This window comes from Mastomys coucha, unplaced genomic scaffold, assembly GCF_008632895.1.
Source record: "Mastomys coucha isolate ucsf_1 unplaced genomic scaffold, UCSF_Mcou_1 pScaffold21, whole genome shotgun sequence".
In the NCBI taxonomy this organism is placed as follows: Eukaryota; Metazoa; Chordata; class Mammalia; order Rodentia; family Muridae; genus Mastomys; species Mastomys coucha.
In genome coordinates, this window is record NW_022196904.1 from 39,956,629 (window position 1) to 39,976,816 (window position 20,188).

General features: G+C 46.9%; 1 protein-coding gene and 1 long non-coding RNA gene across 3 annotated transcripts in view; both read left to right on the forward strand.

The window, feature by feature from the left end:
* Window positions 1-20,188, forward strand: part of Nav2 (neuron navigator 2) — a 654,216-nt gene that overhangs the window by 23,935 nt on the left and 610,093 nt on the right. The gene's annotated exons all lie outside the window — the stretch shown is intronic.
* The window catches only part of LOC116102268, a 29,855-nt gene that overhangs the window by 8,620 nt on the left and 1,047 nt on the right, over window positions 1-20,188 (forward strand). The gene's annotated exons all lie outside the window — the stretch shown is intronic.

The window sequence follows — 20,188 nt, forward strand, 5'->3', positions numbered from 1 at the left end:
TAGGCAGAGAACAGCTGGTTAAACCAAAAGGCTCTGCAGGAGTCGCGGTCCTAAGCATGACAGTCAAACTAATTTGTTCACATGTAGAAAAAAAAATCAAGCTTTCTCCATTCTCCCTGATGAGTGTTAGATGGATAAAATAAGGCAAGATGGTAGAACAGTGAAGGGACCCAAGCTCCCATGCACCTCAGTAGGACTGTAAGAAGCTAGCACTGGGTCTAAATGCCTCCAAGGAGCCCCTCAAAACCGAGAGTCTGTTTTTCATCCATTTGCCCACCCAAGACTGTGGCATTAGTCCTTTCCCCCTGGTAAGACTGTTAGGAGAATCAGATAAGGTCATGTCTGTGGAGGTGAAAGTTCATCAGTCCCTATTGCTCTTATGCTTCATGTCATGTAAACTCGGGGCTGTGTTGCAGGGATCCATCCGATGCACTTTGCACAGTCACAGAGCTAATACATTGCATGAATGGATTGTCTGGCTTGAGAGTCCAAACTTTTCATTGCTTCGACTCAGATACTTTTAGATTTTAGCTGTGTGGCATCAGGCAGGCCCCTCTCCTCTCTGACATTTAGTGATAGTGCTGAACTTGAGAACAGGGGCCTGCCTGGGGTTAAGCTAATGTCCCTTTTTGCCTCCAACTTCCTGAATCTACCCTGGATCCACAAGCACATTACAAAGCTCACTTCCTCAAGCTTGAAAGGTCTTGAGAAGGAAAGGGTAGGACCATTTGCAAACTGAAGCTAAGGAAGTGTGGTGGAGGGGCAAGCAGACTGAAACGCGGACCTGAGCATCAGAGCTGAACCTCCTCCTATGTGGGGGATGGATGCTGTAACACAAAGGCAGTTAGCAGGCTCCTTGGTGGGTTCAGCAGGATGCAATTATAGTTCTTAAGAGAGAATAAAAAAAAGGCTAGCATATGTTTTTGAGCAAACTCAACAGATGCTGGGATCTCGAGTCTGTATTCTTCAGGGAGTGTTCCATGGCTGATTTGTCTGCAGCACCTTTGTACAGCACATTGAACAACTCTGCAGATCAATTCCTAGGGTACCGTTTAATGAAACGTTCATCGATGATTCAGATTATTAATCTAAAAACCCTTATAAAATGACCACAACTTTATCTCTGCCTGGTCTACGCTGTTGGATAAATAAGATGGATTGTTCTTTCTGTATTTAGGGCTTAATGCAATTGTCTTCCGAAAGAACCTCTTGGCCAGGCCCCATCATGGGAATTGAGGGTCTGATGCTCTGTGGTTTGTTTGTGGCACAATATTCTTTGCAAACTTTATGACTTCCTTGAAGATTTTAGAGAATCAATGACTGATTGAGGCAGTTCAGGGCTTTATTATTATTATTATTATTATTATTATTATTATTATTATTAACTCAGCATCATCTTTTCTGGAATAGTATCTGGGAACCTAGGCTTTTTTCAGACTATTGAGATACCAGGAAGTAAAAAATAACAAGTCTAATTTTCTTTGGCGGACACCGGGTTATCTCTCTTTGGTGGAGCTTCAACTCATCTGAAAAACTTCCAGGTGAATCTACAGAATCAAGTGGCTCTTATACCTAAGACCATGAGCAAGCAGGCTTCTGGGTTTGCATCTCTGTACTGGGTACCTCAGAGGCAAAAGATTTCCATAATAATAAACAGTTGAGAACTGCTGAAGATAGAAGCCTCGGATGTGTTGGATTTGGGAGGAGCATCAGCCTACCGGTTATGCCCAATAGCTCATCACCTTCATGATTTCATAGTCATCGATCTCTCCTCTCCCCAACCTGTCCTCTGATTGGCCCACAGCCCACAACCCATAATTGCTCCAAGTCACCCCTTGACCTTTCCCTTGCTGAGCCTGATTAATAACATACTGGACACATTTCCTTGTTGCATCAAAATCCAATTTGGCCCAAAAGGGTGAAAGAATGGGTAATGAGGACCATGTAAGATCTTCGTGCTGGATAAGCCTTTTCTCCGGCTGGCCTGGGGAAATGGAGGTGGGAGAAAAGGCCACGATGTAACCTTTGTTCAGCAAGTTTTTCTCCAACTCCACAACAGAATCTGAGTCTAATGACCTGTAGTCAGTTACCCTGCAGGTGAGAGCTTCACTTGATGCCTGGAGACTAAGCAGTGAGGATCCCATTGTGTGTTGCTTTCTGCCAGGTGTTTGCCTAGACAAAGGTTTACACTAAATATTTAGGATCAAAATTGGGATATCTAGGAAGGAATAGAGGAGGGGAAAATGAAAGGAAGGAAGGAAGGAAGGAAGGAAGGAAGGAAGGAAGGAAGGAAGGCAAGGAGGAAAAAGTGCCTCTTTTCTGTTTAATGTCCTAAAATGGTTTGGGTATGCAAAACAAGAACTGGACAGATAAGCTTGGAGTTGCCCAACCTCATTTGCCTATGCTTGGTGGCTCCTCATTGTGCAAAGATCCATCATTCATAGTTGCTTTGAGGTTTGGCTTTGCTGGCAGTCCACAGTAAGGCCATATACACCAGGAGTTACAGCTTCTAAGTTTGGGCAGCCTTCACCAGGCAGGCTGTCCTTGGAGTCCTAGGAGGACTCTATGATGTCCTGGGAATGTGTGTTTCCTTGGCTGGTTTCTCTGAGCTGTCCTTCACCTCATACTTATGTCATACAAGGTTGGGGATCCTTTAAGACCTTCTAATTCGGGCTCTCACTTTACAGGAAAGGAAAATAGGAGTTTCAGATAGCAAGGGGCTTGATCCATGTCACAGAGCAAGTTGACCTCTGTCATCTTTGCTATCGTTAGAAAATAATTTCAGAAAGAGAGAATTATAGTAACAAATTTCATCAATTATTCATTGTGTACCAGGACCTGTGTGACTAGGTTATGCCATGTAATCCCCAGAAAAAAAACCTCAACAGGTTAGCATTGGTTTTTATCTCCATCTCCTCAGGGAGACAATGCAGTTCTGAGATGAAAATTGGGGTATAGCAAATAATATTAAAAATCCAGGCACGGGTTTTCTTCCCTGCCTTGTACCATTTGTGTTCCTGGATGAAAGACACACAGCTTTTATATTTTTAAATATGCCTTGGGCAGCACAGTAGCTGGGCAGCTGTGTACCCTCCATGCTGTTAGAATCAGCCTTCTTACCCATAAACCAACCTATTACTTACATGTTTCATTTGGGCTGCTCTTACTTCCAATTGGCCAGCCCACATGGCCACGTTTTTTAATGACTCAGCTAACCCATGGCTGCTGTCCTTTCTCCTCTCCTGCAAGTTCTTCTTCTATTCCACAGAGGCTTCTCTCTGCTTCTCCCAAGCCCACCAAACCTTAACCCCACCTATATTTCTTCAACCTAGCTATTGGCTGCTGGCATGTCATCTTTATTCACCAATCAGAACTCGCCAATCAGGGTTCTAGGGGCAAAGTTCAGACTCCAGGTCTTGGGGGCCTGCACTTCGCATTACAACAGACAGTAAAAGACAAAAACCTCAAAACTGGGGGAGTGTAGCCTCTGAAGTCTCTATTTGGAATCTCCACTATCACCGAGTTCCAGATTGCTTCTAGGCCCCCTTCTTTGATTTTCAGATGAGGACACCTGGAGTCCCCAAACAAGAGCTGTTTGTCCAAGGCCACTGCAATCAAATGATCTTTAAACAATATTACTATTGCTACTGAAAACCACTAGCCTTTCTAAGCATGAATTGCACGCCAGGGGATGGGCTACTATTTTGCATTCTCTTGTTACATTGTTACCATGATACCAGGTGGTGGTTGGCACTACCAGAAGAGGCAGCAGAGGGCTGGGGAGGTGAAGAGTAACTCCTCTTCTTACCTTCTTCCTCCTCCCCCTCCCCTTCCCCCTCCTCTTCTCCCCCTCATCTCTTCCTCCTGCTCCTCCTTCTCTTCCTCCTCCTCCTCCTCCTCTTCTTCCCTGCCCAGGTGTTATGATTTGGGCAGAAGCCATCCAGTTCTAAAATTTGATTTGCCTGATTCTGCTCAGAAGATTCAGGTATATCTGTTTCCATATCTTTAATCCTTATACCAGAAGTGTTTCCTGCATTCTTAGGTTCTCCCATCACTCCTGATGCCTCAATTTCATTGCCAGCATTCCTGCTCCTGCCCCAGCATCTTTGGAAGTAGATGCCTCCCGGGCTGAAAACTGCTGAGTGGGTATTCTTCTGGTTCCTTCCATTAGGTCCCTTTATCCTTCAGGTCTGAGAGCCTTCTCCATTGCCCCCTCTACTCAGCTCGACACTGGGAATCCACATTTGAGTTAGATGACAGCTGGGTTTGCACTTTCTTTAGATGGAGCATGGGCTGGTTATGAAGTAGTTGTCAGCCAGGCCTCTCTTTTCTGGCTAGCTCAGGAGGAGAACAGAGCCAGGCTGGGGATGCTGCCTCCAGATGCCTGTGGAGGGGAGTCCTGAGGCCCCCACACTAAGTCCTTAGCCCTTCATGCTTGAGGGGCACATGTAGAGAATACTGGCTTCATACAAGCAGGCTCACCCTGGTTCTAACACCCTGTCCCCTGTGCAGGAAGGAGACAGGAGAGAAACAGGACCAGAAAGGGTGTAGTGAAACACTACAGCTGAAAAACAGCCATGGAGGCTGGAGAGACAGATTCGTGGGGAAAGCACTTACAACACAAGTGTGAGAAGGAGAACCTACTTAAACACCAATCATCACACAGGCAGGCAGAGACAGGATCCCTGGGCTCAGCTGGCCAACTAGTCTAGTCAGTCTTGGCAAGTTCTGGGCTCAGCAAGTGCCAAGCATCAGTAAAGTAAAAGCAATCACGGAAGACCCCCTAATGTCAACTTTTGCTCACACATATATGGACCCACACATATGAGAAAACACATACACATACACACACGTCCCAAGGGTCCAGTCCCCATCAATACAACATGCTGACCCTTCCAAAGCTTATTGATGTCATGGCTGCTGGGATTTCCGGAAAGAAAGTTAATTTTGACCGTAACCAGTTTTATCCAAGTAGAGGGAATGCTGCTTCTTTCTCCAGCCTGCTATCACTTCTCCTTATTTTAAATCCTTCAGGATTTACTGTTCCCTGAGGGCTCAGATAGCCAAGTACTATTCCTCACTGGGGGAAATCTTGGTCTTCCAGAGACATATTGACATTATTTCCCCAGAAACAGACCTCCCTCTATGTATGCTCACATGCCCCTCCCCCCAATCTCTGCACATGCTCACGGGCTCTCACTCTCTCCTGTAGTGACAGTGTCTCCTTTGTGGTCTCTGAGGATGGCTCACTTTTTCTCATCAATGGCCATCCAGGCTTAGGCCGTAGTCCTGCTTTTCTTTGTGAGTCTTTAAATGTGATTGTGTCCCTTTGGTTTTTCCCTTATACCTTTGCCAAAGAGCCCCAAATGAGAAATTCTGGGTGCCACCATTCACCCAGATATCCAAACTCATACACTACCTGGATGTCTAAAAGGCCACATCAATCTTCTTGCTGCTCCCTGAGGTTGTCACCTGTTCCGTGCCCATGGTCTTTGCCTCCACTTGTGAAGGGTTCTCGTGACAGTGGTATTCTTCACCCATGCCTCCTCTTTAGAAAGATCTCTGCCAACTGTGTCACTCAAGCCAGCCCTTGTGCAGGACCCTGCCTCCTACAGTCTAGCCTTTTAACTTGTTCTTTCTCGCTTTGGGCCACATCACTTGCCCTGCCAGAGATATTTGTAGGGTTACAAGCATACATACAATGATTCTACTTCCCTTTGTCACAGACTGGGAAACAGGCAAGTCATAGCAGAGACCTGGTAACATGTCGGTGTAACGTGTTGGTGTTTTCCCTCCTATGTTTTTGTAAAACCTTCCTTCCAGAAACGGGCATTCAACCTGGGTTTCAAATCTGTCCTTGCTGAGGAGCATGGGTCTTGCCTCAGTAGGCCCTAAGGTGCCACTCCCTAGCCTTTCCTGCCTGCTCAGGAATCCGATCGAGGTCTCTGTATCAACTGCTGGATGCGGTGGCTTGGATGGACCTGACTCCATGCACAGAAGTACATTAGTGCCTCGTGCCTTCACCCGCACAGGTGTCCAGGTCCTGTAACATGGCTAATAAAATGCTAAATGACCTCCGGAGGTCTCAGCCTAAGAACCCCTGTGCTGCTCTTATCTCTTGGTACTCTGATAACTTTTTCATTTTCTATCTTCTGGTGCAGATGTGTGTGTGTGTGTGTGTGTGTGTGTGTGTGTGTGTGTGTGTGATCATTTTATTACTTCTCTTCACAAGATCCTCTTTTATTAAAAACACAAATATCACTATAAATATCTTGGTAGGGCAGTTGAAGGGGATTTTGAAAGCGACTAGGCAAAATGAGAGACTATCTATAGATGTAGGCTGCCGTTCAGACAAATGACTACAATATCATAAGAGCCTTTTTTCTTCAAGGCAGATTTCATCTTCCCACTTCCAGATGGGTTGGAGCAGCCCAGTGCATGCTGATTTAAACTGAGACATGTCACAGGGGGGAAAGGCAAAGAGACTATTAGAATATTGCTATGTAGCCCAGGTTAGCCTTGAATTTGTGATCCTCCTGCCTTAGCCTCCTGAGTGCTGAGATTATAGGCATTTGCCATTATTCTTAGATAATGAGACTCTTTAAAGAAAAGCATCATATTTAGAATAAATTTGCTCAGAAATTTTCTTTTCTTTTTCTCTTTGGGAATGTGATGGCCTTTTGTTTGAGAATTTCATGGATGTGTGTGTGTGTGTGTGTGTGTGTGTGTGTGTGTGTGCACTCTGATCAAATCTACCCATCCCCTCCGTAGGCTTAGATTTTTCAAAGCCTACTTTAATTAGCATTCCTTAACACTCTAAACTCCCTTCTAACCCACCTACCAGAGGTAAGGAAAAGAAAGGTTGATTAGGAAGCCGGGGTTTTTGACCTATTTAGAAGTAGCTCTTTGGGGAGCTCCCAATCTTTGCTATCAGCAGTCCTGTCTAAAACAGCAAACAGGAATCAGTAACAGTGGTCCAGTCTAGTTGGCAAACGCCAAACATGAATCAGTAGCAGTTGCTTGAGTCAGAAGAAAGCACAAGGCTCCACTGAATAGGCAGGAGTCCTGGAAGAGGCAAGAAGCAGCAGGAATATGAGAAGTGCTTTGGCAAGCAGAGATCAGCAAGACCGTGCAATGTGAACCAATGCAAGAGCCTCGTCACTCTGTCTGTGGGGTCACGTTTATAGTCTTTCTAAACACCACGTGGCCTCTCAAGTGTCAGGGTCAGTAAAGCATCCTCTCACCTGTGTCTGCTTCAGCACAACATCCTCTCACCTGTCTGCTTCAGCGAAACATCACATGACATAATTGTGTCTCCAAAAAAGCCAGAAGTTCCCATGTCACCTCCCTTTCAGTCCCTCCTCTATTAACCCATCCCCTTTCCCTCCCGAGTTTGTGTGTCCATTTTAAAACCCACTGCCTCCCTTTAGTGCTGCACGTGTGTATGTGAGCCTTAGACTACCCACTGCACTATGGGTAGTCTCTCAGGGGCCATTCCTCTAAGGCGACTGGCTTGTTTTCTAGCAGCCATCAGTTGACAGTTTTTCTTATTGTTATATTTCTGATCCATGCACTTCCTTCCTGTTAAAGGAGGGTTAGCAAATTTTCTGTGCTTGCTTATGAAGCTCCCTGACTGGAAAAGGCACATGGCCTACCTCTCCATATTTGGCAACATACAAAGTACAGTCACATTGACTATCTCACTCAACTTCCTAAGAATTCTGAGACAGGTACCCTAGACACACCTGTAACAGACAATAGAGCTCAAAGGGAACATGCAACCCAGCCGCTACCAGACTGGGACCAGAGCACTGGCACTTGCACCCAAGTTCTCCCATATCAAACCAGTCCTACACTATTGTATTGTTTCTTAAGGAGACAGGTCTGTTCATTAATTTTATTGTCCATTTATGTACCCATCCACCCATCTACTTACCCACCCCATCATCCACTTAAAACTCTCTGTTGAGAATTTACTATATACCAGACACTCTACAGGCTGGCCTTGAACTCAGAAATCCACCTGCCTCTGCCTCCCAAGTGCTGGGATCAAAGGCGTGTGCCCCCACTGCCTGGCAACCAGACACTGTCTGGAGCTTCTTGTTTGGCTGGGAAGAAAGCAAGTAAATGAATACTTAGGATGACTTGTGACCAGTGCTAATGTGTCCGCGAGCTCAGGCTCAGTAAAAAGGAGGAACACTTACTGGGCTTGGGACAATGGTCAGAGAAAGCATCCTGGAGGAAGGAAGTGACACCAGAACCAGATCTTGACATCTCTCTCTCTCTCTCTCCCTGTGTGTGTGTGTGTGTGTGTGTGTGTGTGTGTAGCAAGCATTTATCCTTCTGAGTGTTATCAGTATTTTATGCATCACTTTCTGGATGTTCCATTATGCCATTGCCAGCTGAGCTCCATTGTCAAGAGAGCAATGGAGTGAGGCCAGCTGGAGGAGGAAGCACGCTCTGGTGTGAGGGTGGCTGGAACGCTCAGGTTTCACCACTACTCACCTCCACCCTGTCTTCATTTCTGTTCTTTGTCTCTCAGGCTGATACAGAGTCCTGCTCGGCTTCCTCAGAGCCTTGGTCTGATACATTGTTGCCCCTGCTACTGGGCTTGGGTATTTGTAAATCTGATTCATCTCTGAGCCATGAGCTCCTTGGGAGCATTGTAGCACATAGCACCATGCATAGTATAATAATGCAGGCGAGGCGAATAGATGACGGGTCATGGACTTGACTCAATTTAGAATTCTTGTCTGTTATCCAGACTTTGCCTAGAAAGGTAAAACAGCATGCTAAAAGGACAGGACAGGCCCCCTGCTTCCCAGGTCAACAGTTCTGCCTGCCCACCAAGGTTCACAGGTTTTTATTTCATTTCTTCCTTCTCTTTTCATCTTCATCTTTCTTTCCTCCTTTCCCTCCTCTCTTCGTCTTCATCTTTCTTTCCTCCTCCTTCATCTCCTTTCTTTTCTTTTGTTTTTTTGGCAAGCAGTAGAGGCCTGTGTGCTGATGTTGAGAAACGGGAGCTGGGGCAGACTGGCCCCACTCCATTTAGGAGTGATGAGGAGTGCTTGACAGTTTATTTGGGTCTCAGCCTTTTGAATGGGTTAAGGAGAGAGGCAAGGCTGGAAGACCCTGGCAGGTGGAAGATCAGAGCAGGCAGCATTTGACAAGGTGGAGCTGTCTGGGGCCTGAGCAAACAGCTCCTCTCTGGAGAGAGGATCCAGGCTTCACTGAGCATGTATGAGACAAGCTCCATGTACGGGGAAGTGATGCGGACCGCAAACGCATCTCTCCCCCTTGGCTCAGCAGCACAGCCCCTCCTCCACGTGCCATTTATCTTTTGCTATCCAAGTTGCAGTGAACTCTTTCTGGCCATCGGAAAACAGAGGCTTTGGGGAGTGAGGTGCCTACCTCCTCCTCATTACTAGTCCTCACAAACAGTCCAGTTTTCCTGAAACTGTTTAGGGATCTTTGTTTCCGTAACTCTGAGCCTATTCCTTGGCAATGTGTCCCAAGCTTAGTGGGACCTTCCCAATGCATTCTCCCATGTTGCTGCTCGACAAAGCCCTATGTGAGGCACCTTATCAGTTCCCTAGCAGACTCAAGGTGGCTGTGCCCTGCGCACACCCTGGATCACTGATAGGCGTGCTGACAGAATCATTTTAATGAAGCCCAGAGCCTCCACTGTTCACCATCATAGGACTAATGATCAAGTTCTCATTGGGATGGCTTTGGGATGGCAGGTGAGGAGCTGAGTTCAGGGATGGAATAGCACTCGGCAGAGACCCCCCTTCCATAGAGTCCACTCTCTTTTGATAAGTGCCTTGAGTGTCCTGCAGAGTACAGGTATAAATCCAAAAAAAAAAAAAAAAAGGTACTGATTGTACCCACCCCAGGTGCTGCTAAAGGAGCCTGGCTTCCCAGACAGCCATGTCCAGGAGGCGGGTGTCTGCCAGACTCTAGGCTCCTGGAGGGCAGAGGCTCAGTTGTATTCATCCAGCTTTCCCAGCCCCATGCTCAGTGCCAGGCCTTTGGAGAGAGCCACAGCCCTGACTTCTAGCCATGGCCTTGCCCCTTATTTGCTGTATGGTCTTGGGAAAATTAATCAGCCTTTCTTTGATCCCTCCCTGGTGACAGCTGTAGGACTGTGCAGCTGTGCAGACAACACCTGAGAGGAGTGGGAGAAGTAGGAGAGGCTGAGTCACATCGGCTCTGTAGGCTGAGAATTTTAGGGAGCAAGTGTGGGAAAGATCTTTTTGGAGAGTATACCATGAAATAATGTCAGTGGTGAGGGAAAAAAAAAAAACAACTTCCAGGTAAAATTTAAAAATAAGTCAGGCCAGTCCTCTACACCCACTCACTGGAAAGGGTCAGTCTTCTCTATCTTTCCCCCCACCTCCTAGATGCATTCAGAAGCAAGCTCCTGAATGGCCACTTTGGAGACAGGGATGGGGGCGGGGAGCAGGGCAGGCTGGGGGAGGGTGAGAGGGGCCATCTCAGGTCTCCGACACTCTCCAGGCTGACCACTTCCTCCAAGGTACCACTCTGAGTGCCCCTGTCTCTGGGGAGCTAGAGGGTCCTGTGACAACCTCTCAGAAGGTTTTGCTCAGTCTTTCTGGCTTTCCCAGCTGCTCCTCTGAGACCCACTGGGAACCTAGCCCACATCCTGCTTAGGCCTTCCCTGGTTGAGTCCGGAGCTCAGCCATACCACGCCTACATAGCTGTTGACTGTGCTTCCATTTGATGTCCTTGTCCACCAGCACTGAGCATCTAATACCCCCTCCTCCCACCCCCTGCCAAGTCACTAATAAGCAATCCCCAAAGCAAACTGAAGAAAGGTTGCCAGTAGCTTTCATGTCTATATGTAATAAAGTTATATAATTAACATCGTACATTACTTTCCAGGATCCTTATAAAACGTATCCACATTTCTAAACATCCCTACTCCCTACAGTTGCTGTGCTATTTGCAGTTAACCATGTGAGTCAAATCTTTTATGCAAATTAATAAGTAATAGCGAGTACCTTCACTTCACTCTGGCAACATCTGGGATTTGAACACAGCATGGCAAGGTAGATATGGTGAGGTGGGTTTCTCTCATTAGATTTCCATAGGCTACAGCTGTTCCTTGTAGATGTGCCTCTTTATATCCTGAAGATCTGGAAGGCACTGTGTAGGAAAAGTCACTGGTCTAGGATCGTCACAGCACGCCGGAGCTAGCTCTGGATTCTCCGTGTCCTGTAATCTCATGGCTTCCAGAGAGTATGTGCTTCTGAGTAGCCTGAAAATTCATGAGGAGAGGTGTGCCGAAAGGCAAACCTCCTATTTCTGGGGCGCCTTCAGCAAGAGAGCAGAGTGCAGCGAGACATTCAATGATCTGACAAAGCTCTGGTATCCAAGGCACTCTTGAGGCATTATGAGTCCTGTGGCAATGTGATCATGGGAGAACATGTACTCACGGTGGTAGAAACAGAGACTAGGTACTCTGCATACATCATACGTACAAACTCAGTCTTCTACTGACTCTTACATCTTTGATCAATGTTAGATGTCCTTAGCATGATAAAGCTCTATAGGATGGTCATTCATCCCTCCTTGCCCAGGACCAAGAAGGTTCTGGGGATACTGGACTCTTGGTTCTGAGACTGGGAAGGTCTGTGTATACTGGCCCCAGCTGTCCAGCTCAGGTCTCGTGATATGGCCCAACCTTCTAACAGCTCATCTCCTGCTTCCCACCTTGAACAATAGCTCTAGTGACTCACAGTGGTGGCAGAAGGTCCCTCTGCTCTCTGTCTGTGGTCTAGAAGCCCTGGTTGTTATGGCTGAGTCTCTGCATTCGGTAAGGCTCATCAAGGTCTCACCCCTTTTAGGAAGCCATTGCTCACTTCCTAGTAGGGCAGCATCTCTCCTCTGTGCTTGTGGGTCAGTGATTACTATACCCCCACACCCGTTTCTGGATCTGTCTTGTTTCTCTCTCCCACTGGACAGGAAGCTTTGTGAAGGCAGGCGTGTGTTTTCTCACACTTTGCTTTCCCAGAACAGTGGATAGATAGGCCATGCAGTCCACATTTACAGCTTTAATTATATAAATATCTCAGCTAGGGAGCAGATGGAAGTGCTGATGAGAAAATACAGGATGGGTGTTGGTGGCTCTGAAAACTTGTGTGTGTGCCTGTGGTTGAAAGGCCAGAATGGAGTATAGTGCTTGAGACTGGGAGACCAGAGGTCTTTCCTGAGACAAGGCGGGAAGAGTCACTTCTCCATGCTATGAAATGCCCTGTTCAGGGATGGTGGGGTCAGAGGTGAGAAAAACACAAAGGGAGAGAGAGGTATTAGCAGACTAAGGCTTGGCAGACACTGGGGTCTGGAGGCGTAGGATCAGGAGAGGAGTGGGCCACACAAACCATACTGGGGATGAAAGAACCAATTATAATGTGAAGGTAATGCATCCTCTTGGCTTTGGTGCCAGGAGACCTTGGAACTCAGTCATTCAAATGGGGGCTGGAACTGGGGAAAGGAAAGCAGTGGATGCAAAAAGGTGACCAGGACCCAAACCTCAGGAGGTAATTTTCAGAGAAGCCCTGCCTAGGCTGCTCAGGGCAAGACAGGATGGGACAGCAGTAGGTAAGACCTAAAAGATATAAGGTCCTTGGGGCCAATGCATATGGGCCAGGACATCTGCTTGGGGTGGCCAGAACTGCCTGGAAAGAGAAGTAATCAGGCATCTTCCCAGGGCCCACCTTATGCACTGGGATCTCGGTGGATGGACTCTCCAGAAAGGCAGCTGGGAAAGCCAGTGCCTTTTAATCTGTTCTGAATGGAGCCCGAGGGGGAAGGGCATGGTGACCTCGGAGTGAGTAATGTGCATGCAACTCCATGTCCTGCGCACAATGGGTAGGGGGGTGGGGGTGCATAGGAGACCACGCTGCTCATAGAATTCCTTCTCTCTTGGTCCACACAGAATGAGAGGCTGGGATTGTCACAGTGACCTTCGGTGGCGGTAGCCCAGGGTGAGGCCGACCTTGATGAATTGAACACTGGGGGAAGCTAGCAGCTCAGCTGCTCCAAGCAGCCCCCCTCCAGCCAGATGCTTGGCTTTCTTTAACAACAGCCTTTTGGATAGAATGATCTCCCCCCTTTCATGAGGGCAGAAACTGGCCTCGGGAAGCCAAATGGCTTCAAAGCAGCGAGCACAATGCCCGACCCAGCATTCCGAGAACAGCAGTTGAAGCAGAGCAGGTAGAAAGCCAGCTGTAACATGGCTTCCACCATCAGCTTTATTTTACAGAAGAGAGAATTAAAGGAGACGTGTTAAATCGCTTGCCCACAGTCACACAACTGACAAGCAGCAGTGACAGCACTGCATTAAGGTAGTTTGGCACTTGTATTTGAGCGCCTAACTATTCACCATGCCACTTCATGAATGGTGAAAACTCAGCCGCAGTTAGTGGCTTTTACTCTATTAGCAAAGATGTACAGCTTGTGACGTTAATGCTGGTGCTGAATACGGGGTGCTGGCCCTGAGGTACCTGGGTCGGGCCTTTACGTTAAGCTCAGAGATGGTTCGTGGGCCTTTCCAGTTACCCAAGGGTTAGAAAGTCCTTTTATCTTCCACCCCGTGATAAGCAGTGCTACACTGGCCACTCATGCTGTTTCTTGGGTTCCCAGCACCTTGTACATCCCTGTCTCCTATGTCTCCAGTTCAGTGGCAGCCATGCATTCCAGACTTTGAGTTGAAGAAACATCTGGCTTGCCCTAAACACTACCAAAATAACCCTCCCATCCAAGAGTCTATGGGCTTCAAGGAGAGTCATAAAATGAAGAGCCTGGGTACCTGGGTGAGCCTCCTGCTCCACTCCAGCATCAGATCACGATGTGAACAAAAATGTCACAGCAACCAGCACCCCAACCCTGGTCCTAGCAACACAGACTCTCATTTGCCCAGACCTTGATGAGCTGAACCAGGGACCTCTTTTTTGAGATCCACACAGCACCAACAAGGCTGTATATTGGGGAATAAGCCAGTGCAGCTCACATCCCTCATACAGCACTGGTGATGACTAATACTGTTCATCAACTTGACAGAATCCCCTAGAAAACAAAAGCCTTGGCACATCTAAGGGAGTGAAGTGGGCAGGCCCACCCTGAATGTAGACGGTGCCAGCTCCTAGGTTAGGGTCCCAGACTGAGTAAAAAGGAGAAACTGAGCTGAGCACCAGCGTTTGTGTCTCCTCTGCCTCCTCACTGTAGATGAGCTCCTGCTGCCATGCTTCTCAGCCGCCATGGACCGAGCCCCACACTGGGAACCCAAACAAACCCTTACATTGCCTGGTTAATTGACAGCAATAATGCAGCACCTCTGAGTACATGGTCCACAAATGTCTCTTTGATTTTAGAGTTGCTAAAAGTAGAACCCCAGACCTCCTCCAGCCCGGGAGGCAAGGGCTCCACCACAGAGCCACACCCCAGCTCAGCATTAGCTTTTGATGCAAAAGCAGTTCTCCCCTCTGTGTCAGCCCTAAGGACTGTGCTCCTTCTGACCCAGCTACTCCACTTCCAGCTTATTGGAAGAACTTGTCCTCAGACAACCAGAGACTCAGATGTTGATATGTTTATCCTTTGGATGCATTTCAGTGAAAAACAGGAAACAAGCTAAAAGTTCAGCAACAGCAAATTGGTTAAATAAACCGTGGTGCAGCTATCCAATTGAAAAGCAGCCAGTCGTCTAACATTAGCTAACAGAAGATCTCACAATGAAATGATATAAAAAAGCATACACACACACACACACACACACACACACACACAAAGAGAAAGAGAGAGAGACAGAGAGACAGAGAGAGACAGACAGACAGACAGAGAGACAGAGTTATAAAATTATGAATTCCCATTAGTCCATTTTAAAAACAAAAATAGAAATATAATATTGAAGTATTTATCTCTAAGGAGTGGGCTTCTTCCATATCTGTATTTTCCAGATTTCTAAAATGCAGACATTACTTTGGAAAAAAGAATAACCTAGTTCATAGAAATGTATGTTTTGACCTTTTCTGCCTTCCTTAGATAAGGGATTGAACATCTCCCTTCACCTGTGCTGTGTGACTGTTGACTCAGGCAGCATGAGTGACAAAGACAGATGCTCATTGCCCCCAGGCATTTGCGGTGCTCTCTAGCAGAGGGCTCACTGTGGTCATCCGTGATTCCACTGAGCGCTGCTCAGTTGGTGTTTAGGATTATGGGTACTGGATGATCAAGTTAGTGCCTGGTACTTACATAGTGTTGTGGGTGTAACCTGTGTGGACCCATGTGCACAGGGACTTTCCTCTCCTCCACGTCAGGTTCTACACCTACTGTGAATTCCTTCATAATGGAGCCACACATACTAAGGCACTGTCCAGACGCCTGAGCTACCCTAGAGCAGCTGAGGACCAAGAGAAGAAAACTGGAAACTCTCAACCTCGACCTAACGTATTGGGTGGAACCATCTCAGATGCAGGGACCATGGCCTCTCTTACTCTGGGTTGGGGTTTTTTGATGGGTGAGCCTGAATTTATCTTTAAGTTTGCCAAAAAGACACTGTTGAGAGAATCAGTGAGTCACAGTCTAGGAGAGAATATTTACAGTGTACACATATGACAAAGTATGCAAATCCAGAATATGTCAGGACTTCCTACTCATCTGAGTGGACTAGAAGAGCATCTTTTCGTTCAAGCAGAGCCTCCATGAGGGTAGTTTGTGAGCTTTGAGGGAGCTGTCCAGGCTCCGAAGCTGTCTGGCCAGCCTGGGAGGGGTGGTAGGGGTCAAGCTTTGGCCCTACAGCCTCCCTGAGACAATAAGAAGAAGACAGAGGCCTTTCTCATCAGCACGCCCAGTTCAGTATAATAACCGCGAAGTGATTGATTTTCTCTAAATCTTCCTCTTTACTGTAATTTGATTTAAATGGCGTTCCTTAATTTTCAAGCCTAATTTAAGAGTTCTATTTATAGAAAAAAATAGCTCAGTGGAGAGGAAATCTCTGCACTCAGTTCCATTCCATGAACTCTGGGTGTCTGGGTTTCTAGCCACTGACTTCCTCATGTGTCTCCAGCTCAGGGGTGCACGGCCCTGGAGCTCTGTAGAAATGCAGGGTCCCATTTTTCTAAACTTCCTGTAAGATCACGTCACAGAAGATTATAGTAGGATATGAGTGTAGATTGGGGGCAGAGAGTACGTGTGGGAGGGCAGAGGGTGTCAATGATGGATTTGAGGGGGGTAACTGGGAGAATTATGTGTCATGATAGAATGTAGCTTGTCTGGTGCTTACGTGGAAATAATATTGGTGGGAAAGTACGAGATTGTATCCCATCCTAGATATCATTCTTGAAATTCACAGTAGCCATTTATGAAATGTCTACTATGTGCCATAGACATTCTACAATTTTATTTTACAATTCCTTCAGGAACCTGACAAGGTGGACAACATTACTCCCTTTACAGGTAAGGACACTGAGGGTGTCCAACCTAAGCCAACAGCCATAAACGCTGACGCTGGAATCTAGGCTGTCAATCCAGGAGCTGCTATGAACAAACAGACAAACAGAGGCTGAGTAGAGACTGGCCTGCTCTGCATGCAGTCTGGAAGCAGTCAGTCTGCCAGACAGTCAATTAGAGCAACGTTTGATAAATAGCTCCAATGCCCAAGGCAGGGCTCTGAGCTCTGGGAGGTAGAGGTTGCTATGGTAGGACCTACAGATGTAGGGTGCCAGGCAACAGGCATACTGTATGCTCCTAATCTTCAAGACTGAGTACCTCCTTTTAGTCCCAGTGTCCTTATATCAAGGATGTGTCTCTCACACTGTGTGAGAGGGGCACAGTGTAACACACAGTGACCATTCAAGGTGGTTTCAACTACCCTGTGTCTTTTGTGTGTCCATATGAAATTTAAGATTACTTGTTCCAATTTATGTGAAGAGTTGTGTTGGAAATTTTGATGAGGAGTGCACTGAATCTGGAGATGGCTCCTGGTAGGGTGGCCATTTTCAAGAGATTAGTCCTAACTGGTGAGTGTGGGAGATCTTTTCCAATTTCTTTCTTCAAGAGCTTAAAGGTTTCATTGTTTGAGTCTTTCACTTCCTTTGTTAGATTTATTCTAAGATATTTAAATGTTTTCGAGGCCATTGTGATGGTCTCCACATTTCACAGGATTTGCTGTGACCGGGGCCTTTGTTCTCCAGGACTCTTTAGGTTCTGCCTCCTTTCAGGCACCTCTGCCATTTCTGAATAAACTGAGTCTCTAGCCTCAGCCCTCCACTGCATCTCTGGTCTCAGCTTCCCACTGCATCTCTGGTCTCAGCCCTCCACTGCATCTCTGGTCTCAGCCCTCCACTGCATCTCTGGTCTCAGCCCTCCACTGCATCTCTGGTCTCAGCCCTCCACTGCATCTCTGGTCTCAGCCCTCCACTGCATCTCTGGTCTCAGCCCTCCACTGCATCTCTGGTCTCAGCCCTCCACTGCATCTCTGGTCTCAGCCCTCCACTGCATCTCTGGTCTCAGTTCTCCACTGCATCTCTGGTCTCAGCCCTCCACTGTGACTTCAGAAGACACAACTCCCAGTCTCACCTACCAGAGCTGTAATGATGGCCTCTAGTTTGTCCTACAGTGCTGCTCACCTTTTCCTGACTTTTTCCTCTGTCGTCCTCACCAATGTCCTCATCCCCATCTTTGAGCATATCCTTCTATGAATCCATATACTCCTTGTCTCAAAGAGGCAGGCTATTTTAAACCTTATTGCTGATGTCAGGAGCAGTCCTTTCAGGGCTAGAAAGATGGTTCAATGGGCAAAGGTGCTTGCCTCCAACCCAGACAATCAGAATTCAATCCTAGGAACCCACAGGGTAGAGGAAAAGAACTGACCCCCTTGAAATTGTCCTTTGACTTCCACACTTGTGTGCCCACACATGTAAATGCAGTAAATGAATGGGTTTTGTTTGCTGGTTGTTTGTTTTGAGAATTAACTCTCTAATGCTCTTCAGGCAGGAGGTTCCTGAGCTAGAGGCTAGCCTGAACTACACAGGGAAATTCTACCTCAAAAAGCCAAAGAGAAGGCTTTTGTTGTTGTTGTTGTTGTTGCTGTTGTTGTTGTTGTTGATGATGATGATGATGTCATTTTATATCCTAGACATTAACCGCATGTCTGAAGTATAGCTAGCAAAGATTTCCTTTGATTCTGTAGCCTGCATTTAAAAAAAAAAAAAAAAGAACCTTGCATCTGTGCCCCTGGGATGCGCCAAGCATTCACTGTGGATGTAAAGCAACAGAAGCCGAAACAGTGGGATGTGATGATGGATTTGGGTGTTGTAAATGGCATCACAGTAAGAATGTAATGGACATTTTAACACCTATCTGTGGGTGGCAGGGCAGAAGGAAGGGGGGCAGAGGGAATGGGGGATTCTAGTTTGTGTTATGTAAACTTTAGAGTTAAATCTCAATTATCCATGACTTTCTTTTTTCAGTGTGTTTCTCTCAATGCTTGTAGGATAACAAGTGGCAACCCTGGGATTGTGCTGTGTAGGTAGACAATGCTGTTGTTCCTTCTGGTGTTCCCTTCATCTCCCATGGTCCTCCATCCCCAGAAGGTCTCCTGCTATGAGTTTATCTTAATGTTGCTCTCCTTGAGAAAATGATATTTAAATGAAGCTAAAAATAAGTAATGGGCATAGATAATCACGAAGGCAGGAATATATTAAACTCTTGATCAGAATGTCAGGGGGTGGAGTTTGCCTTAGTGCTTCCTAACTGAGGGTTGGACAGCTGGTCTGCGCGTAAACCTTTGCTTCTGAGTTGCTGGATGAGGCTGGAAGGCAGTGTGGGATGGTGGACATGAACATGAGCTGGGCTTTCCAGCTGGGCTTGAGTCTTGGTGGTACCTCTGTAAGCTGTGAAAAAAGTCTTCTTAGAGACCATCTAAGGCCCAATGATCTCATCTGAAAAGTGGTAACCTATCCAAGGAACCAACACAGAGACTTGGAGCAGCCACATTGTCTTGCTTAGGTGTGACCCCACGTTCTGGGCAGTTCAGCAGGTGTGTCCCTATCTACCTGGCACCACTGAGACATTTTGAAGCTTGGCTCCCCCCCTTCTCAGTTCTACGACTTTCTTACTAGGATGCCATTGGCAGCACCCCAGTTTGGATTTGCGTCCCCCTTTCCTGCTACTTGCAAGTGAACACCGTGAATGAACCCCCCATGCCAGTCAGGAGGGTCAAAACTACCCAGCCTCCTTTGAGATGCAGAAGATCCAAACTCACATGGTAAGGTGGAGGTTAACCTCAGGCCGGAAGAAGTCATCTGTGAGGGCCCTTCCGTCCATGTGTGAAGGCATGAGGATTCACTACAGTGATTTCCATCTTCTTAGAAGTGAGCACAGAATGCTGACCCACATAAAAATAAGAAAAGTTGCAATCTACTCTCTCTCCCTTCCTCCTTCCTTCCCTTTTCTTTTCTTGCCGGGGGTCGAGTCCAGGGCCTTGCACTTGCAAGACAAATGTTCTACTACGGAGATCCACCCCAGCCTAGGATCTGCCTTTACTTTACGAAGGAGAGGAGGTACATAAGCATTTGCCATATTTAAAGCAGCCCATAGTCCAGTGTGATCTTGAACTTAAAGGCAGGCATTGTGCCTGGCATAGATGTAAACCAGCAGCCTTTTGATGTATATTAGGTTAGATTTCTGTTCTGCGGTTGAGGAGATAGAAGCTCTAAGAGGCCCCGTGTGAGCTGCAGGGACCCTCATTGATGCTTTGGGGCTTTTCCATGGTACTCTCACCTGCACACTGGCACAAGTGTGAGATACCCCAGGCACTGACAAGAAGTGGAGTATAGAATGTTCTAACAGCTCAAGCGTGGAGCATCCCGCTTTCTACTTGGAAAGGTGTCTGTAGGCTCTTCATGTGGGGCCTGGGAGAGTTCCTTTACCTCTCACTTAAACTTATTTTGAGCCAATACCGGGGAACGTATGACGGTGTTTTGATACATGTGTACACCGTGTAATATTTAAATAAAGTTAAAGATACCTATGAGCTTCAAGGCTTCTTATTTCTTCATGTCAGAAACTTCCCAAGCCCTTCTTTCTGACTTTTTGGAAGAGCTCAGCCACCTTCACACATCAGCCTCACACCCTGCTTGGCTGGAGCACGCCCTGACCTTCTTGC